Raw genomic sequence first — 22,048 nt, 5'->3', positions numbered from 1 at the left:
TTATCGTTTTACCATGAAGTTTAGTTTTTATCAGAATAATATTATCACTTGACGATTAGTGATTATGTTATAATGAACTAGAATGTTGTGTTTATTTTTAAAGGCAGGGATACGCATCTCTTACTGTTTTTTCTTTTTCTTCGCTAATGTTTTAAAACATGATCAAAATCTACTGCTGTTGCATAACACTTTATTCCTTTTTTTTAAGCGATATCGGAGATGACTCTATCTTAAGACATAATCGATTCCCGTTATTGATTCCTTTATCATTTTTGGTATGATGCTAATGTTTTTGGTATCAAGTAATAGTATGATTCATTGTGTATTGACTGTGATGTAATGCATTACTCTCTATTTTTCTGCTAAAAAAAGAAAGAATCTGGCAATTTAGGACATAATTTCTGCCACAGTTTTGGGCCGTCAAACAGTTGAAGACGTGGATCAGCATTCTTTCCCGACTTTAGACAGTGGTAAATGGTTGCTTGTCACATGTACTTTAAAAGCATTTGCTGCCTTTAGCTGGAAATGTGGCTGCATTTGCAGAACATAAGACTGCACCACAAAGCAATCAATCAATCAATCATTACATTTGTAGAGCATGTTACATACCCATGAGGGTCTCAAGGCGTGGGGGGGGGGGGTGCTACTGATCGAAAAGCCAGGTCTTGAGAAGTTTCCTGAAGGCCAGTAGGTCCTTGGTCTGTCGTAGGTCAGTAGGGAGAGTGTTCCAAGTCTTGGCGGTGAGGTAGGAGAAGGATCTGCCGCCGGCGGTGGATTTCCGGATGCGTGGAACTGTGGCGAGGGTGAGGTTGGTGGAGCGGAAGCTGCGGGTGGGGGTGTAGAGGCTGAGTCGGTCGTTGAGGTATGCTGGTCCGGCGTTGTGTAGGGCTTTATGAGCGTGGATGAGGAGTTTAAAGGTGATCCTCTTGTCGACGGGGAGCCAATGCAGGCCTCTCAGGTGGGGTGTCATGTGGCTGCGTCAGGAGACGTCAAGGATCAGTCGTGCCGAGGCGTTCTGGATGTGTTGCAGCCATCTCAGGAGCTTAGTTGTTAGAGGGTGTTCCCGTAGTCCAGTCTGCTGGTAACGAGGGCCTGGGGGGCGGTTTTTCTCGTGTTGTGGAGATCCATTTGAAGATCCTGCGGAGCATGCAGAGGGTGTTGAAGCAGAACGCGGAGACAGCGTTGACTTGCTTGCTCATGGAGAGGGCGGAGTCGAGGATGACCCCCAGGTTGCGCGCGTGATCGGTGGATTCTAGGGCTGTTCCTAGCGATGTAGGCCACCAGGAACCATCCCAGGCTGATGGGGTGGGGCCGAGGATGAGGACCTTCATCTTGTCTGAATTCAGCTTCAGCCTGCTGTTCTTCTTCCATTCGGCGATGGCCTTCATTCCTCTGTGGAGGTTGGCTTTGACGGTGTGGGGGATTTAGGTGAGGGATATGATCAGCTTGATGTCGTCGGCGTAGGAGATTATGTTGAGGCTGTGTTGTCATGCGAAATGGGCGAGTGGTGCCATGTAGATATTGAACAGCGTCGGGCTAAGGGAGGATCCCTGTGGAACACCGCAGATGACTTTGGTGGTCTTGGAGCGGAAGGGTGGGAGGCGGACGCTCTGGGTTCAGCCGGAGAGCAAGGATGTGGTCCAGGCCAGGGCCTTCTCTTGGATTCCGGCGTTGTGGAGGCGTTCTGTTAGGGTGCGGTGGCAGACCGTGTTGAAGGCTGCTGATAGGTCAAGAAGGATGAGGGCGGCCATTTCTCCTTTGCCCATGAGGATCCTGATGTCATCGGTGGCGGCGATGAGGGCAGTCTCGGTGCTGTGGTTGCTGCGGAAGCCGGACTGGGAGGGGTCTAGGATATTGTTGTCTTCAAGGTAGCGGGTCAGCTGTCTATTGACGATCTTCTCTGCGACTTTCGCCGGGGAGGGGAGCAGGGAGATGGGCTGAAAGTTCTTGAGGTCCTTGGGGTTCGCCTTGGGTTTCTTCAGTAGGGCGTTGATCTCGGCGTGCTTCCAGCTCCCTGGAAAGGTTGCTGTCTTGAAGGAGATGTTGATTGTTTTCCGGAAATGGGGTGCGATGGCTGTGCTGGCTTTGGTAAAAATGTGATGAGGGCATGGGTCAGATGGGGATCCGGAGTGGATGGAGTTCATGGTCTTGATGGTGTCTTCGTCGCTGACGTTGGACCAGGCGGTCAGGTGATTGGTGCGGGTGGAGGTCGCCGGGGTGGTGTTCTCGGCGGTGGGTGTGGGGGTGTCGGTGTTGAAGCTGTCGTGGATGTTGGTGATCTTGCTGTGAAAGAAGGTGGCTAGTGAGTAGCACAGGTCTTGTGATGGTGGAATGCCGTTGGTGTTGGAGCTGGGTTTGGAGAGTTCTTTCACGATGTTGAAGAGCTCTTTGCTGTTGTGTGCTTTGTTGTCGAGGCGGTCCTTGAGGGCGGTCCTCTTGGCAGTCCTGATGAGTTGATGGTATCTGCGGGTGGCGTTCTGGTGGGTTGTGTAGCTGTCTGGTGTTTGGCCGTGGAGCCAGTTCTTCTCCAACCTTCGACAGGTGCGCTTGGAGGTCTGGAGGTCTTCGGTGAACCATGCGGCTTTCTTGGTGTGATTGGTTGCGGAGGTCTTGAGTGGGGCGAGGGTGTCGGCGCAGTCATTGATCAATTGTTTGAGGTTGATGGCAGTGGTGATGGGGTCAGTGGGGTCAGCGGGTGGTCCCAGAGCTAGGGTGGTGATCAGTTGGTACTTGGCGACCTTGCCCCAGCAACGGCATGGCCCCTGTTGGGTGCAGTGGGTTTCCTGAAGGTGGAGTGGACGCATCTGTGGTCTGTCCAGTGGGGTTCGGTGGTGTGATTGTCCAGCAGCATGAGTGGGTGTCGTCACGAGCTGTCTGAGTCCGAGGTTGATGAGGTTGTTGATCAGGGCGGTGGAGTTGGCGTCGTTGTTGTTCTCGAGGTGGAAGTTCAGGTCACTGAGGAGGATTTAGTCTGTGGAGGTGAGGGCGTGGGTGGTGATGAGGTCGGCAATGGCGTCGTTGAACTGTGGTCGGAGTCTGGGTGGTCGGTATACGAGCGTTACTCTGAGGGTGGTGTTGGGGTCGGTGTGGATCTGGAAGTGCATGTGCTCAGCAGTGGTGAGTGTGTCGTCAGTGTTGGTCGGGACTCTGAGGGTGTCCTTGTTGATGATGGCGATTCCCCCTCCCACTCCGTTGGTGCAGTCTCTGCGGGAGATCTTGTAGCCCTCTGCGATTTGGCTATAGCGATGTCTGGTGCCGAGGTGACACTCAGCCAGGTCTCCGTCAGGAAGGCAACGTCGGGGGTGGTTGAGTCTAGGAGGTCCCAGAGTTCGATGGCGTGTTTGCGAGCGGAGCGGGTGTTGAGGAGGATGAATAGGAGGTGGTTGGGTTCTTTGGTTGATGGTTTGGCGGGCCGGGTTCTGGTGAAGCTGCAGTTCCGGCAGGTGAAGGGCCCTTGGGTGAGCTTCGGGATGGTCCGGTAGTAGTGGTGATCTTGTCCGGGGTTGAGTGCGTGGAGGGTGCTGGAGTCGTAGTGCAGTCTGGTGTTGCGGCAGCTTCGGGGTCCAGGGGTTCTGGTGCTGGGCGCGGTCCTGACGCGGACGGGCGCAGACGAGCTTGCCTTTGGACCGCAATCGGCGCGCCCTCTGTCCGGGCGGTGGTCGCCATTTAAGGCGGAAGGAGGGAGGAGCAGCTAGGAGGCGGGCCGGAGCGGGGTGGCGAGGGGGCGTGGCCTCAGGAGGAGTTGGCAGCAAGAGGGGTTTACCGAGGGGAGAAGGGGGGTGAAGGGCTGGCGAGAAAAGCGAAGCACTGGAAGAAAACAGAAAGAAAGGCAAATTATACTGCAAGCACAACAGAGAGAGATACAATCGGCAAAAGATCAGCGGCAGCTGTCACCGCAGGATCGAACTCGCGCTGGGGGGGTCAGGGGCGAGGCGTCAGCTGGTGAGCCGAGTGGCGCTCGAGGAGCCTCTTGGCCTGCAGGCAGGTCAGAGTTACCACAAACAACACAACAACTCAATAAAATACAACAGGACATAACACAAAAAACAATCAATGCAGAAGGCAACAAAACAGCCATAGCAAGCTCGACACTACATTGAAATAATGCAGAACAAAACACAACAGCAAAAAAACAACAGGAAACATCACCAACACAACAAAATGAGACACAATAAATATGTCTAAAATTCTTGTCAAACATTACCACCTCCAGAAACCTCCAGTCATACATTACCACCGCCAGAAACCCGCTTTCACAATAGGATAGTAAAAGGTGTGTGCATCAAAGACAGCCTTAACTTACAATCAAGGGCAAGACATGGCACACAATGAGAATAGAAACGATAGCTGTGTATAGTAGGAGTGGTGCTATTTTTAACTGGTCAAAGGAGAGAAGGGAAAATAATGAGAAAGGGTCAAACTAACCTGTCATGCCTTAGTCCAGACATAAGAGACATGGTGACAGGAAATAAAATTAAAAAAATCTCGTTAATATGCAACAGTTCGGTAATATTCAGAAGTGACTGGAATCTTTCCAGTCAGCTAACACCAAATTACAGGTTAAGTTCATACGTTAATGTGCAAATCTGTCTTTATATAATGTGATGTATGAGAAATGTCCCCTTAATGTTACTCTCGTCAAATACTTCCAGTATATTATGATGGCAATTTAAGATAAAGCTCTTCCCTAATTCAACTTGTTAAAAAGTATTCAATCTTCTGGTTGAACACAACAGCAATACCATTTAGAAGGGGCTTGTCGGGCATTCACCACAATGATCCAATGCTTTAAAACACCATGTATTCTCACATGTGATTCAGGTTTAGTGCTATTAGTATTCATATTATTTTTAGATTAGGTTTACTAATTGGATCTGTGTAAATTGATTTGAGAAAACAAACTTTAGGGGGGGAAGTTTTAAACTCTGAATGTTCATGCAAAAAGATTGTGAGACGAGGGTGCCTGAAAGATGTATAAAAATCATTATATAGAAAGGTCATGATAGTTACTTTACAGCTTCGAGCAGTCATGCAGGAGACAGCACGTCATTTTAGAAGGGCCTAAACAGGTAGCAAAGGCGCTCATTATTTCTGCTTGCCCTCTGCTCTTATGGGACCACTTCCCAAAAGATAACCTTTTATTTTCATTCAGGTAAAACAAGTTTTGAAATGCTGTGCGAGAGGAGCAACGCTCCACAATTCAACATGCCACATAACTCTACATGCCACACCAGGCACACAACGCCCATAGGAAAGAAAGAGCTTTAGCCCCCCAGGGGCGGCCTTAGGCATGTGCAAGCTGTGCACCTGCACAGGGCCACCAAACCCCAGGGGCCACCACACTCAATATATATCCTTAATATAATAATCCTCTGAGGATGGATACATATGTGCGTGGCGGCCCCTGGCAGGGATTTTGAGGCCTCCGGCTCTGTTCCACTTCCAAACACCCTGACCGCCCCCCCCTCTTCACTGGCCTCCGTGCTCCGCTCCGCCCGGACCCCCTCTTCCGGGGCCCCCCACCTACGCTCCCTGCCCAGGGCCACCATGAGCCTAGAGCCGCCCCTGCCCCACCCCCAAGTCGTGCGTATTAGCCCGACCTGAGGCAAATTCCCGGACACACATTCAGTTCTTGAGCTGCTGTGGGCTCGTTGGGCAGTGGCAGGCACCTCATCTCAGCCTCATCTGAGAATTTCACATGTCTTTAAAACGTGTTGTTTTTTCACCGGTTCCTGGAGACCCTGTGTCTCAATTCTGCCTATTCTTGTCCTGAAAAGTAACCGTAGGATTTGTTTTCTAAATGGCACAATCCCACATTTTACATGAACACCCTCCGCCTGGGATGACTCCTGGTGGCCCCCCGCCCTAGGCAGCGCACCCAAACCAACAGTCCATGCACGCAACCTGGGCTTCATCCTGGACTCCTCCCTCTCCATGACCAGACAAGTCAACGCCGTCTCCTCGTTGTGCTTCAATATCCTGCGCATGCTACGTAAGATCTTCCGGTGGATCCCCACCGAGACCAGGAATACGGTCACCCAGGCCCTCGTCACCAGCCGTCTGGACTACGGGAACACCCTCTACGCCGGAACCACCGCCAAACTCCAGAAGAGACTCCAGCGGATCCAGAACACCTCAGCACGACTCATCCTGGACATCCCCCATCGCAGCCATAACTCCGGACACCTGAGAGATCTGCATTGGCTCCCAGTCAACAAGAGAATCACCTTCCGTCTCCTCACCCACGCACACAAAGCCCTACACAGCCAAGGCCCAGGATACCTCAACAGCCGCCTCAACTTCTACGCTCCCAAACGCCAGCTTCGCTCGACCAGCCACGCCCTCGCCGCCGTCCCCCGTATCTGCAGAGCCACCACAGGGGGACGGTCCTTCTCCTACCTCGCCGCCAAGACATGGAACTCCCTCCCCACCCACCTCCGCCTGACCCAGGACCACCTCGCCTTCAGGAAGCAACTCAAGACCTGGCTGTTCGAGCAGTAGCGGATCCCCACCCCAGCGCCTTGAGACCCTCTGGGTAAGTAGTGCGCTATATAAATACGATGATTGATTGATTGACATTATAAAAATACACGTTCATTTTTGTAGGCACGGGTAGATTAAGTGATTTGCCCAGAATCACACGAGTTTCATCTGACACCAAGACTTTAACCTGGTTCCGCAACTCAAAGCCAGCAGTTCTTGCAGTTATGCCACATCCTTTCCAATTTTATAGCATATCAATATATCATATATCAAGGCATATCAAGAGCCTGAAAGTTTATTGCAGGACCCACACTTTATTTAGTTCCTCACCCCTCCATCCCTGAGTGATGCCATAAATAATTTTAATTATATCAGCGACACCACTTGCTACCATGATTAACACGTTGAGTTACTCAGAGTGTCTGGAAATTCATCCATCATTCAGACAACTCACCCATCATTTTCAATGCTCCCTGTGTACTCACAGTGATCACACAGTACTTACTCTGCTCACTATGCAGTCACGCTGTTTACCCTCCTCTTACCCTACATCACACGAGCACATTGCTCAGTCTCACCCTGCAGTCACACCACTCATGCAGCACTCACAGCAGTCAAACTGTACTTTCACCGCTCACCATGCACTCACACGGTTCACCCTGCACACGTTTACCCTGCACTCACACAAGAACACTACTCATCCTGCAATTACATGACATGCCACTCACCTGTCACTCTATCTGCTCACCATGCAGTCTCACCACTCACCCTGCACTCAGTCTCAAACAAGCATATCAGTCACCATGTATCATTCTTTCCCCTCTGCACATTCACTTTCATCAGCGCCTGAACTCAAATGGGCACATCAATCACCTTACATTCATATCACTTACCCTGCACTCATTCCTCTCATTCTACTTTCACATGTGCACATCACTCATCCAGCACTTACATAGGCTGCAACTACCTCTCTGAGAGGAAGGAGCTGTGTACCGCCCAGAGGTACTGACAGAGAGAGCGGTGCCCCCTTTCCTGAGCTGTTGCCAGGTAGAGGTGAGGTTTCCTATCCGTGCACTACGGGCACAACCAGTAAAGCCTGGACTTGAAAATAGCAGGATTACTGGTTTGAAACTTGAAACGAATGTCTGTATTTTGTTTGCACTATTTCACTCTTTTCTAGTAACAGCACCCCCCTTTTTAGTTCGAGCAGACCTACCCTCAATGCGTGAGCATTGAAGGTGTCTGCTTCAGACCTATTGTGGCCCGTATTTAGGAATGTGGACAGCTACCAGACGCGCGCTTTGACGAGGTCAGATTTCATCTCGGGAGCGATCGTCTGATAGCTGCGCATGCGCGGTGCAAAGCCCTTGCTCACACACAGACACAGGCAGCCCCCACCCCTCTGCATGCACGCACGCACGCACACACACACAGGCGCGCGCATGCACACGCAGGCATACGGCACACATACAGGCCCACATACAGGCACACTATCCCCTACCTCGCATTCTCTCTCAATCACACACAGTCACGCATGCGCACACACATTCCCTCGCGCACACACGCGCGCACACACTCCCCCCCCTCCCCCACCCCCCCAGGCATACACACAGGCAAGCACGCACTTCACATCAGCCCTGGGCCCCACTCACCGACTGCGCTCTTCCGGCGGGGCTCCTCACGGCGCGTCTCCTCATCTAAATCGGGGCTCCCTCAGGTCAGAGGAGCCCCGCAACAGGCGCCACACTCCTCCTTCTCCCCGGCCTCCTCCTGGGGACCCGGGCTACCCCAGACGGCAGGGCGCTCCATGCGCCGGCAGCTCGCGGACCTCGGGAGGCGGGACTTCCGGTCGGCGGCGAGCGGATTGGCCGGCCGGCCAAGAGCTTACGGGTCGCCGCGGGCAGCGCAGCGGCGCCCTGAGTATCGCAGCTATATTTAGGAGCTTTTACAGTGTTTCCTGGAAGCTGAACGGTGTCCCCTAAGCGCCTTTTTGAAGGAAGTGACCAATAATGTTTATTCTGTACTTTCGGACAAGTGGTGATTTACGCCCATGGCCGAAACAGTATCCTCCCAAGTAGTGGGAAAGACCTCCTTGAAATAGTATCCACCAAGTAGCGGGAAGGTCGGCTTTTCTGGCCACTTGTCTATTCTTTGTTCACGTTCTGTGCTATCTTGTTAACGTTTGAAGGTCAAGGGGCGCAAACCTGCAGTCACTGCTCGGAAACATGGCGGCCAGGGTATGTGCTGGGCAGTGCACATTTCCGCGGCCACCGTTACACAACTGCAGGACTCCGGCCGTTGACAGCCCTCCGAAGAGCTCTACTCGGGTTAAATTGCCCCAATCGGCTAAACCAGGCCTATAAATACGCCATAGAAGAGCCCATTGCAGCAGTAAGAGTAATGCAGAATGTACAAAAGCTCTGAATGTTGCCATCTTACGTCATAAGCTTACGCTAGTAGACTGGAGGCTTCTTCCCTTGGCCAAACTACTTCAGACAAAACACTGCGCCCCGCTGTGCCTCAGCCATGTCATGTGTCTGCCAAAACAGACCTGAGGCCTAATTTAGAGCTCGGCGCCGGCGGAGGGGTTAAACTGTCACAAACGTGACGGATATAATACACTTGTGATACCCCTCACGTTTGTGACAGTAACCCAGCCATCCAAGGCTAAATCAGGCCCATAGTTTCCGAAGAGACAAATGCCCTGAATACCAGTGGAAGAGAACGGAATATGTATTACTCCCGACGCTTACTTCCCTGATATATATAGGGTTTCGTATTTCCAATCCCTCCTACTATCCGGTCCCACTGCGTGACGATTTTGATCCAGGTAAGCCCGAGAAGATTCCCCTAAGCATCTTCATTTTATCACTAGTACCGTGGCTGATTATAGGCAATTTACTCTGTCTTCTCTGGCATGTTTTTACCGTAAAACTACCCGTTTTTTTCCCCCTGTATCTTCCTGTCTCATAGTAGTAATTATCCAACTGCTTTTACATTTTCTGGGGTGATTGTAATCAGTGATTGCATTGTCTTAGAGCAGCCAAAATTCACTGCTTTATCGTGCTTGCCGCATACGGCTGATTGGTTGCGCATGGTAGTTACACATTATAGGACATAAGCCGTCAGTGATACAAATTTGTTTCCACTTCCCCTCACTTAAATGGTACACCACCATTTTTTCATTTTAGGCCTTTTTAACGCCAGAGAGGGCTGCTATATATTCTAAGCGTAACTGTCAATTATATTCCCTTTTTTTTCGTATGTATTACTTTGACCTTCCAAAAGCACTATTGTCTGCTGTTCTTATCCACATATCCAGCATGAGTTTTTGTTGCATGATAGCTATTCTGTATACCTTTTCACTATGCCCGCCATTCATTGTGCAGATTTTTTAACTTTCCTTACTTTAACGGCCTACTACATTTATATGTATTGATGCATACGAGGGGGCTGGCATCAGTTTAGTACGTAACTTACGAGCTTTCGAGGCATTCATATCCGCAGTTTTTACTTTTGTAACGATCACTTTTGCTTTTTGGCAATTGCCACTGTCCACTTAAGGGACGTTCATTCTTACATTGCCAATAGGTTCCGTCCAAAACATCTACGGCGGGAACTCTTGAGAGCAACTGCATGATCGCATCTTCCATGGCTCCAGCTTACATGTGGCTTTTATATATATTTTTTTGCGACAATCTTTTGTTGTATAGTCCTCTGTTCTAGTTCTTATGTATTCAATTGACTTTACTCGACAGTGCCTTTCTACCGGCCCTTATCATGGTGGCCCGGGCATCAATTTGGTAGCGCGAAAGAGCGACACTTTCTTGAATCATTGAAATCAACTTTACAGTGATATTACTATTCGACATAAACATTTGGTATGTACATACTGATATGGATTTTTAAAAAACTACATTTTTTTGTTGTTGTACAGAGGTGTTCGTCTTAATAGAGACACGCGGAGGTGCCATGTTTAGTGTTCTACTATATTATCTGGGGCAATATGGGATAGATCGTGTCTAATGACCCCATTTGATTGTAGCCTTTTGCCATCACTATAAAATGGTTGCTACATGACTGCTAAAACCTCGCTGAATTTCGTTTTGAGGGTCACTATATTTTATATTATATTAGGATGATTGGTTAAAATCACAGGTAGCTCTGGAACTCTCATTCATACCAATATACCCCTTTTTGTGCCTTTCTGCCCTCTGGTAGACTCGTTTCTCCCTTTTTGTTCTGCCCTTATGCCCTCTGTTAGACTCGTTTTTTGTGCCTTTGTGCCCTCTGTTAGACTCGGTTTTTGTGCCTTTCCGTCCCCTATTAGACTCGTTTTTTGTGCCCTTCTGCCCTTTGTTAGACTCGTTTTTCCCTTGTTTTTCTGCCCTTCTGCCCTCTGTTAGACTCATTTTTTGTGCCTTTCTGCCCTCTGCATCACCACGTCATCACTCAGCGCTACCCCAGCATCACTCAGCACCACCACATTATCACTCAGCACCACCACAGCGCCACTCAGCACCACCACAGCACCACCACAGCACCATTACAGCATCACCACAGCATCACTCAGCACCACCACCGCACCACTCAACACCACCACAGCACCTCTCAGCACCACCCAGCACCACCACAGCACCACTCAGCACCACCACAGCATCACTCAGCATTACCACAGCATCACTCAGCACCACCACAGCACCACTCAGCCTCAGCGCCACCACAGCACCACTCAGCACCACCACAGCACAACTCAGCTCAACCACAGCATCACTCAGCGCAATCACAGCATCACTCAGCGCAACCACAGCATCACTCAGCGCTACCACAGCATCACTCAGCACCACCACAGCATCACTGTTTCAAATATGTTATCTCAATGTTTCAAGCTTTATTACAAATGTCACAAAAAGATGTTAATATTTCACTTCTGTTCTTGGATTTTCGTCACAATAAAATGCACTGCACATAATCTTCACAAAAGTTATTTGCAAAAGTTTAGACTATTGCCATTATAAATTACAATCACTTTTATTTAAGTATTAATTATTTAAAAAAATTAAAAGCCATTGTTATTTGTAATATCAATACATCTAAGTCACGTAAATACAAAACATGTTGCATTACAAATGCTTTAGGTGTCATATTTGCGAAAGTTATAACTATTGGCATTGTAAATGACAAAGCTATTAATTTAGCTATTTTCAAAAACAACACATAAATAAAAAAATTGTCATTTACAATACCAATAGCTCAAACTTTCCTAATGCGAGACCTATTGCATTGCAAATGCTTGTTTTAAAGGTCCTGATGAAAGCCTAGACACCAGTTGGGTCACGTTGGATGCAACATGTAGACCCCTACGTCTCACACATGCAGTTCAAATCTATACTGTAGGTGCACTGTTTTTAATCCTGACAGCGTGAACAAGTTATTAAAGGTTACTCTTTTGTTCCCACTAGTCAGTTTTATTATCACCCCCTTCATAGTCTACTCTCAGTTGCGCTGCGCCCTCACTTGACTGACCTTTCTCTTTCATTCATTTGGATTTAGTATACCCTCTGCAGAGTAGGAATACAAAAACATCCCTAAGCCCCTTCCTCTCAGAAAGGTAGTTGTAGCCCATGGTGGGACTAGGAATTCTCACCAAGAGGAGAAACTCAAATGATGAAGCATGCCACCTATGGTGGGTGAAGGATTTCGTCCTGAAAGGGATCATCCCACAGGTTCTCCTGTGTGATTTTGCTCGTCACTTTAAAATGCTTGTTGAGCTCATTTCAGACCCAGGGATTTTTATGTCGATATTGAGTTTAAAATTGGGGATGTAATCCTTGCAGGTCATTAAAAATGTTCCCTCAGACCCACCTCTATTTCTTCGTATACAGCACTCATGCAACTCACATGGACACACCACTCACCTGCACTCACACCACTCGAACAGGCACAACAATCACCCAGGACTCACTCCACACACCCTGCACTCCCTTCTCTGACCCTACGCTTACACAGGCACACTGCTCAGGTTAGACTCACACAGGCTCTCCATTCATCTATCACTCATGCAGCTCATGCACATAGGCATAATAGTCTGCCAGAACTCACAAGGACACACCATTCACCCTTCACTAACTTCTCTCACCATGCGCTCACTAGTTACTCGCACAGCTCACCCTTTACTCTTGTCACTCGCCCTGCACTCACACGGGCCCACTGGTCACCCTGCATGCACACAGGCACGCCCCTTACCCTGCATTTACACTGCTCACATCACCTACCCTGCACACATTTCTCACTCTGTATTCACTCCTCTCACCCAGCACGCACATGGACCCTGTCACACCTTGCACTCAGTACTCACATCGGCACACTATTCAGCCTTCACTTTCACCACTCATGCTGCATTCAATCACACTATTAACAATCAACCATCACTTACATGAGCACACCTCTTATACTTCACACATAACAAGCATTGGCAAAGCCCCTTGTTGTATACAATATGTCCTGCAAGTAGCCCAGGCGCTGTCACAGGCTAGACCTACAAATTACCCAACTGTCATGAATATACACATTTCTACAAAGGCACCTGCAGAATACCTGTTCTTTTTTCAGAAATAGGTACCTATCCAGTTCCATATGTAACTACGTGACTGGTGCAAGAGGGAAGAGTGGACTGAAGATGTGGGATGATGAAAGGAGGGAGATCAGGCTGAGACTTTGGGGGATGGTGAGGGATTCAGGATCAGTCTGATGCTGTAAGATAAGCTGGGAGTGAGTGTTTATTTGGTACAAGAGGAGAAAGCAGGCAACGACTTCAGTAGGGGAAAGCAGGCGCAGCAGGCTAAGGATAAAGCAACATGACAGAGAATGTGAGCTGGTGAGGGACTAGAGTAGGGACTTTAAGCTAATGGTATGTTGTGGGAGGGAGAAATAGCACTGGCTCCACAGATACTTTTTAATCCTTCTCCTGAGCCCCCTTAGCCTGCATAGGGGCCTGGGGTTTTCACGCTGCTGAAGCCATGATGTAGATCAATACTTGGACTTGATGGCCAGTATGATTGATGGCAATGCTCTGTGGAGGTTGGTACCACAGTAGAGAGCTATCCAAGGCTGTGCGCACCGGAACAAGCTTCTGTAGGACAATTGGGATCAAGTACCAACAATATTTCAGCTAAAAGGTTAGGGCTCACAATATTTCAGCACTTTAAATCTTCGGCTCTGCATGGGAACACAGGCACCACCATTGAGGTTTTTTGTTAATCTTCTCAGTTCAGACATGTTCAGTTGCTAACACTACACAGTGTAAACAAAGGGTTGCAGGTGATGTTATAGCACTGGCCCAATATCCCCTTGGAGATGTCACTGTGGTAGGGGGTCCATTCATAGCACGTTTCAGTGTTTTAGATTAGTTTAAATGTTTGACAGGTATCACTTGAGCTCTAACATCTGTACATAACATGGAATCTTTGCACGTTCACCCCTTCACTGCATAATCTTTGCTTAATTAAAAAACAATTACACCGAAAATCACAGAGTGAAACTTTTTACATAATTGCCTATTGCACTGTGTGACACCTTGAGCAATTACTGGACTACCATTCACCACAATTGTTCATTCTGGAATGTGTGTGTGTGTGTCCATGTGTTTTTGTTACATTATGGGGTCGATTCCGATTCGGGGAAAACCGCTCCGAACGGCCATTCGGAGCATTTTTCCAGAACGAATCGTACCCTGCAACGTCCCCCGTACGTACGATGAAGTATGATTCGTACCAGGAGCTGGACTCTGTACGAATCGTACAGAGACCGTATGAATCAAATCCCCGTACGAATCTCCCTCGGAACTCGCTGCATGGTTCACGGCTGCTTTTTCGGACCCGGCAAGTACGATTTGTGTCATGTACGCAACGTATAACCCTTTTTCTACGGGAGCTGAAAACAGCCGTAACAGCAGAGTTCGCCCCGAAACAGGTACGGAATGCCCCCCCCCGGGTACGGTGCGTACACCCCAATATCGCAGGGGTATGGTGCTTACCCCTGCAAACACGGGGTGTACTCACCGTACCCCACGATCTTGGGGTGTACGCACCGTACCCCATGTTCGCTGGGTGTACGGTGTGTACACCCTGCGATCGTGGGGTGTACGCACCGTATGGTGTGTAAATGATTGTGTGCTTTTCTGTACAAATTGCCCTTACCTGACGTGGACCGTACGAATCGTGTCCTCATACCCCAGTCCAGATCATACTCGTCGGGTCGTGCGGCATGTGTACGAGTCGTACGGTTCACTGTTTCAGCCTTGCAATACGTACGGATCACGACGATTCGGACGGATTGACGGAATACGGATCGTACTACGCGACTCGGACGGACGGGTACGAATCGTACGGCGATGGCTCTGGATGAAAATCGTACAGACGGTTTTTTCCAGGATCGGAATCGGCCCCTATATGTTGGGTCTGAAAATCCTAACATGCAAACTGGATAAAAAAACATGTTTGCCAAAGGAATCAAGTGGATTAATTTGCTTCCAACAGAATAACTAATTGCATAGTGCTGTGATGCTGCTTTGAAAGAAGTGCATCACATCACTATACAATTATATTAGCTTTTCAAGATTACCGCATGGAGTTATGTCAAGGGTTGTTGTGACTAAAGTCATTATCCAGAAACTGCGCTGTGGTTTTTTAATCCTCTCAGTTTTATTCAAAATCACAGTTTTCATTTCTGTCCTTTTATGCATTTATTGGCAATAATTTTGCACAGTTTCTATCTGCACCCAGTGTGCCTTTGACTCTTATTGAAATCTTAGTAAGTGAATGACAGTGACTACGTGGATCTAGGTAGCGCACAGTGCACAGTTGTCCTGTAGTGATATGTATAAGAATTAGAAGTAGGTGGCAGGGAAAGCTGACTGGAGCCAAGATACCTGATGCCTGACTTGCTTCAGCGGAACCTGCCCTATGTCTTGTAGAGATGACATGTGGCATGAAGAGTAAGTAGACCGTGATCAAGAGATCTAAACATGAGATAGGAGATCTAAACAGTTCACAGGTGAAAGAGTCCTCTGACAACAGTACCTGCAGTCACAGTGCCGTAGGACTATTCTGATGCCTTGGAAGCACAGTCAAATGCCTCTGGACCTTCACTTGCTGTATGCCTGACACATCTGCATTTCTTCAACCCTCCAAATGATTATAGAGCAAGAGGTCTTCAAACACCAGCTCATTCTAACTTCCAGACAATAACAAACCATTTCTAGGCTAAAAATGTTAAAAGATCTGCGTCAAGGTAGCTACATCCACCAAAGAAAGTAACCTTCTCTTAGATTACTAAAATAGATTCTGGTTTTTCTGTGGCACGAAAGCAGCACTGACTTCCACACAGGATGATTTAAACACTACAATAGATTCAAATGAAGTACTGCCACACCAATTACTTAACCTCTCCCTTATCTTGTATTCTGTCCATCTCTACAGGGACTTGGAATTGGACAAATCTTCTTAAAAATAATGTTTTTCTCCGTAGTTAGCTAGCCCTCTGCACATTTTACTCCCTACAAGTCAACCTTTTTTGCCAGATCGCCAATACCAGCCGGGTGCATTCCTGCCTGGATATTGCTCAATATGCTTACATATATGGGAAGGTATGCTGACAAAATATTGTGTAAAAAATATCGAATGGACAAAATATTGACTTCAAAAGATAGAATGGACAAAATATCGAATGGACAGAATATAGTCATCAAAAATATCATTTTTAAGGTAAGTAATGTAATATCGAATTTTAAAAATATAGAAAGTCAAAATATCGAAGTACATAATATAGGTTATTAAAATTATAAAATTTTTATTAACCTCAAATTTTTTATAGTGTTTTTTATGTTAGTATATGTGTGAAAAGTGTGTACTTATGTTATAATTTATTTTAATTAATGAATTTTATGTTGTTAAATTTTTGCGTAATTTAATTCTGTAGCGGGTTGTGGGTTTACAGGGGAATAGGGTGGGAAGTAATTTAATTATAATTAATTGAATGTGTAAATTTATTTATTGGTATTTATTTTGAATTAATTGTTAATTAATTTTAATTTGGTAATTAAATTAATTTTAATTGGTAATTAGTTTTACTTAATTGATTAATTGATAATTATCTTAATTTCACTAATTTATTTTCTGTAGCGGGTTGTGGGTTTATAGGGCAATAGGGTGGGAAGTAATTTAATTACAATTAATTAAATAATGTAATTTATTTATTTGTATTTATTTTGAATTAATTGTTAATTAGTTTTTATTTGGTAATTAATTAAATTTTAATTGGTAATTAATTTTACTTAATTGATTAATTGATAAATATGATCATTTTACTAATTTATTTTCTGTAGCGGGATGTGGGTTTATAGGGGAATAGGGTGGGAAGTAATTTAATTATAATTAATTAAATAATTTAATTTATTTATTTGTATATATTTTGAATTAATTGTTAATTAATTTTTAATTGCTAATTAATTAATTGTTAATTTGTAATTAATTTGTATTATTAGGTAACAAATTGTAATAATTAATTTTAATTTGCATTTTTAACTGATTAATTATCATATTATATTTAATTGGTAATTACTTTTAATTCATTTTTTATAGATAATAATATATATATTTTAAAAATAATATATGAAGTATTTACTTTCCCTACTGTTGCACTCATTGGAGTGGAAATAGTAATTTTTACGTCTACGCTATCCAACGCTTTCCCTACTGTTGCACGCTCTGGAGTGGGAACAGTAATTATTACCCCTACGCTATCCAACGCTTTCCCTACTGTTGCACTCAATGGAGTGGGAATAGTAATTTTTACCCCTACGCTATCCAACGCTTTCCCCACTGTTGCACTCACTGGAGTGGGAATAGTAATTTTTACCCCTACGCTATCCAACTCTTTCCCTACTGTTGCACTCTTTGGAGTGGGAATAGTAATTTTTATCCCTACACTATCCAACGCTTTCCCTACTGTTGCACTCTCTGGAGTGGGAATAGTATTTTTTAGCGCTACGCTATCCAACGCTTTCCTTACTGTTGCACTCATTGGAGTGGGAATAGTAATTTTTACCTTCCCGCTATCCAACGCTTTTCCTACTGTTGCACTCACTGGAGTGGGAATAGTAATTTTTACCCCTACGCTATCCAACGCTTTCCCTACTGTTGCACTCACTGGAGTGGGAATAGTAAATGTTACCCCTACGCTATCCAACGCTTTCTCAACTGTTGCACTCACTGGAGTGGGAATAGTAATTTTTACCCCTACGCTATCCAACGCTTTCCCCACTGTTGCACTCACTGGAGTGGGAATAGTAATTTTTACCCCTACGCTATCCAACTCTTTCCCTACTGTTGCACTCTTTGGAGTGGGAATAGTAATTTTTACCGCTACACTATCCAAGGCTTTCCCTACTGTTGCACTCTCTGGAGTGGGAATAGTATTTTTTACCCCTACACTATCCAACGCTTTCCCTACTGTTGCACTCTCTGGTGTGGGAATAGTAGTTTTTTAGTGCTACGCTATCCAACGCTTTCCCTACTGTTGCACTCATTGGAGTGGGAATAGTAATTTTTACCTTCCCGCTATCCAACGCTTTTCCTACTGTTGCACTCACTGGAGTGGGAATAGTAATTTTTTCCCCTACGCTATCCTATGGTAAAAATATTGTGTTTTTTTAATTAATATAATGTGAATATATATATTTATGTTTTAAGAATAAAAATGTTTTTTTTAACTTTAATTGATTATTTTATAATGACAAGATACAGGGTTCAATCAGACCAATTAGTGTCCTTTTGAACAGACCAAATATCAAAATGCAGGTAACGCAATAAAAATGGAACATCAAGAGGCTACACCGCACAGTTAGTAGGAAGAGTTGCTAATATATAACAGATGGCATATGATAATATTGTGCAAAACTCTGGTATTTACCATGAGTGATCGGATACAGCAATTACAATAGTGCAATATACATAGTACTAAGAAGCATGGTGATGATTATCATCAAGTAAATCAGATACCGCAAAATATTTCAGTGCTAAATTAGATTTGTGCAAAGTCGTAAAGTGCCTATTCTTGATCAGACCTCGTACAGTTAGCAGCAAGAGTGGATAGTATGTTAAAAATAACACACGATAATAGAGTGCAAATACTCTATATTTACTATGATGGATCAAATACGGCAATATACATATTGATAGCACTGCATGTCATATCCATCAAAAATGTTCTCCTACTTGGAGATTTTAATGTGCACAGCGAGTGCGTAGAGAATGCGGAGGCGGCAGCTCTCCTGGCTCACCTTGCAGCACTGAACATAACAAAGATCAATGAAGGTCCGACTCATGTAGCTGGCCACACTTTGGACATTATTTTCACTAACTCGCCCCATATTATTTGTGAAATTCCACGACCTGTTAGATGGTCAGACCATGCATTCATTGATTTTCAGACTCAGGGACCCAGAGAACAGGAAAAAATTGGGCTAGATACCAAATGTGTGCTTAGACAGTGGCACAAAATCACCCCTAAGACTTTTTCAGCTACATTTCCAGCGTCATGGGATTGAGAACATGAAAATGTAGAGGAGGGATTAGCCTGCTTTAATGCCTTGGCTTAAGCTGCGATTGATCCACTCGTTCCTCTAAAAACCTCTACTGGTGAGCCAAGGCAGGCTCAAGCAGCTTGGTTTACAACTGAATTACTCACTGAAATAAGCCATTGTAAACATTTGAGAGGCGGTGGAAATGAACCAATAATACAAGGGACAAAGAAAAATACAGGACATCTCTCATTCAGCACCATAAAAACATCAAAATAGCCCAGACATCTTTAATTGCCCAGCAGTTAACCCGGGCAGGAAATGCCCCAAAAGCCTTTTTCCAGATCCTAAAATCTTTCACGAACCCATAGCGCGTGATCTAGAAGAACCTCCATCTCGAGCTCTATGAAATACTATAGCAGAATATTTTGAGCAGAAAATTGACCTTATTTATAATAAGATCATTACAGCTGGTAACACGAAGTCTGTCATTACCTATGACCACCTTCCCTACAAGAAGGGGAGGCCCTTGACGAGCTTTCCCCCTTGACTTGTGAAGAAGTGGAAACCTTATTACGTACTGTGAAATCAGGTTCCCCACTCAATGTTATACCAGCCAAAATCTCCACCTGTCTTCGCCAAACAACGGTCTGCTCCTATTTGCTCCCTCCTGAACGCGTTGTTAAAGGAATGTCATTTACCACCAGAATGGAAGTAGCACAGGTCATCCCATTCCGCAAAAAACCAAGACCTCCATGAAAGATCTCTCTTATTTGTGACCAGTATCCCTCCTACCGCTCCTGAGCAAAATCTTGGAAAAGCACATTAATAAACATCTGACGGCTCATGTCGAAGCGCTAGGCAGCCTGGATGTGTTGCAATCAGGCTTTAGGCCTAAACATAGCAAGGAGACAGCCCTGGTCACAGTCATGGACAACATCAGGATAGCACTAGATAGAGGGCAATCTACTCTACTGGTGTTGTTAGATCTCTCTGCGGCATTCAACACAGTCAACTACCAGATTTTGCTCAGGACACTAGAGGAATATGAGATAAAGGGAGAGGCCCTGCGGTGGATGACTAGCTTCCACTCTGATCCTTTCCAGACAGTTAATCTGGGATCTTATCAGTCCAAGACCAAGAAGCTGACCAAGGGAGTACCTCAGGGTTCTTGCCTAAGCCCCACCCTATTTAATATCAATATTGGTCCCTTGGCCGATCTCCTGAGGACATAAGGGTTTATGCCCATATAATATGTGGATGATACCCAGCTTACCTTTCCTTTCGAAATATCCTCCACGTCAGCCCAGGCCACCTTCTCTGCCGGGTTGTGTGTTGGTGGAAGCTGCCTGGAAGCTGCCTAGAGGATCTCCTTTTGCTGTGCTTTGTGAGAGCCTGCTTTAACGGCGACGCATCTCCACCTTGCGAGCCACTACGCTACATCTCGCGACACCCGCTTCGCGGGTGCCGCTCGCTTCCTGAGTGTTCTAAGAAGCCAGGACTCTGCTGTGGGTTAAGAACTGTGATTGGAAAGCCCTCCCACTGCCTTCAGCGGGACTGTGAGGACCAGCCTGCTGTGCGGCGATCATCGACCGCAGCTGGTCCTCTTCCCGCCGCTCCCTGCATTAAAATCGGGTGGAGCCAATCCTCTGTGGTTGTGTGTTGCTGGAAGCTGCCTAGAGGATCTCCTTTTGCTGTGCTTTGTGGGAGCCTGCTTTAACGGCGACGCTTCTCCGCCTTGCGAGCCACTACGCTACATCTCGCGACACCTGCTTCGCGGGTGCCGCTCGCTTCCTGAGTGTTCTAAGAAGCCGGGACTATGCTGTGGGCTAATACCTGTGATTGGAAAGCCCTCCCACAGCCTTCAGCGGGACTGCGAGGACCAGCCTGCTGTGCGGCGATCATCGCCGCAGCTGGTCCTCTTCCCGCCACTCCCTTAACTATTTAAACAGCGGGTGAACTTTACGCGTAGCGGAACGCGTGCGGGATGATAACTGGACAAAGCCCGGACAAAGGGCGGGCCTTCTGTGGCTGAAGTAGGCTGGGCTGGGCCTAGTTATTTTACATTAACATTTATTGGTATTGCAATCTTATTTTGTTCAGTGTCACATATCTAGTGTTGGCTTTTGATGATATAGACATTGTCACTTTGACCAGGAACTCACCTTTACTTACCCTCAAATATTTATTCTTTTATTAATTAACTGTGATTAAGTATATTCATCGGGGTTACGTTCTCCCCTGCTTTTGGCTCATAAAGATGACGGCTAAAAAATTACGCTCAGGAAGACTATTTGGGGGAAGGTCTTGCATGAAGACTAGATCCAACCCCCTTAGAAACAAGGATTCCAATAATTTGTTATTAAAGGGCCAATGCCAGCTACTGCAATTGTGGTAAAAACCCAAGGATAAGGAATTGTTAAATGTTGCAAACAAAGCCTTTGACATAGCTTCTCCATCCGGCACAGCCCTTATGGTGGTCAAGAAGGTCCCTCCTTCGGGGAATGAAAATCATTCGGGCTCTCTGATTACTGAGGAGCCTTGCCCAGTGCCCCCTGAAATGACTGGCGATTTAAAGTGTTCTGCTTCCAGTTTTGAGGGTGGGCAACAAAATAATGTGTCTGCAAATCATAAAATGTTCTTATCGAATGTTCCTATAGGAAGTGTACTGCTAAAGGGGGACGGAAAGGGGGACTCTCATTTGTCGAGTATTGACCTGGAGCTTTGTGGTTGATACCTAGCAGATGGTACTCTGAAATCATCTGAAGCTATTAAGTCCCCGACCGGTGCTACTCCGTCTGGTCTATTGCTTTATAGCAGTACCCCCTCCTTAAAATCGCAAGACATTTCCTCACAGTATAACATCTCAAAGAGCCCACTGCTTAATATATCTGGCATTGGTCCTATTGGCCCTCCAGGCTTTGATAAATCTGAAAAACCGATTTCTGAATCCCTGATTGCAATAGAACATTTGCTGGCTTCTAT

Source organism: Lissotriton vulgaris, chromosome 4_1 (assembly GCF_964263255.1).
Source record: "Lissotriton vulgaris chromosome 4_1, aLisVul1.2, whole genome shotgun sequence".
In the NCBI taxonomy this organism is placed as follows: Eukaryota; Metazoa; Chordata; class Amphibia; order Caudata; family Salamandridae; genus Lissotriton; species Lissotriton vulgaris.
This window is presented reverse-complemented; position numbering follows the sequence as displayed.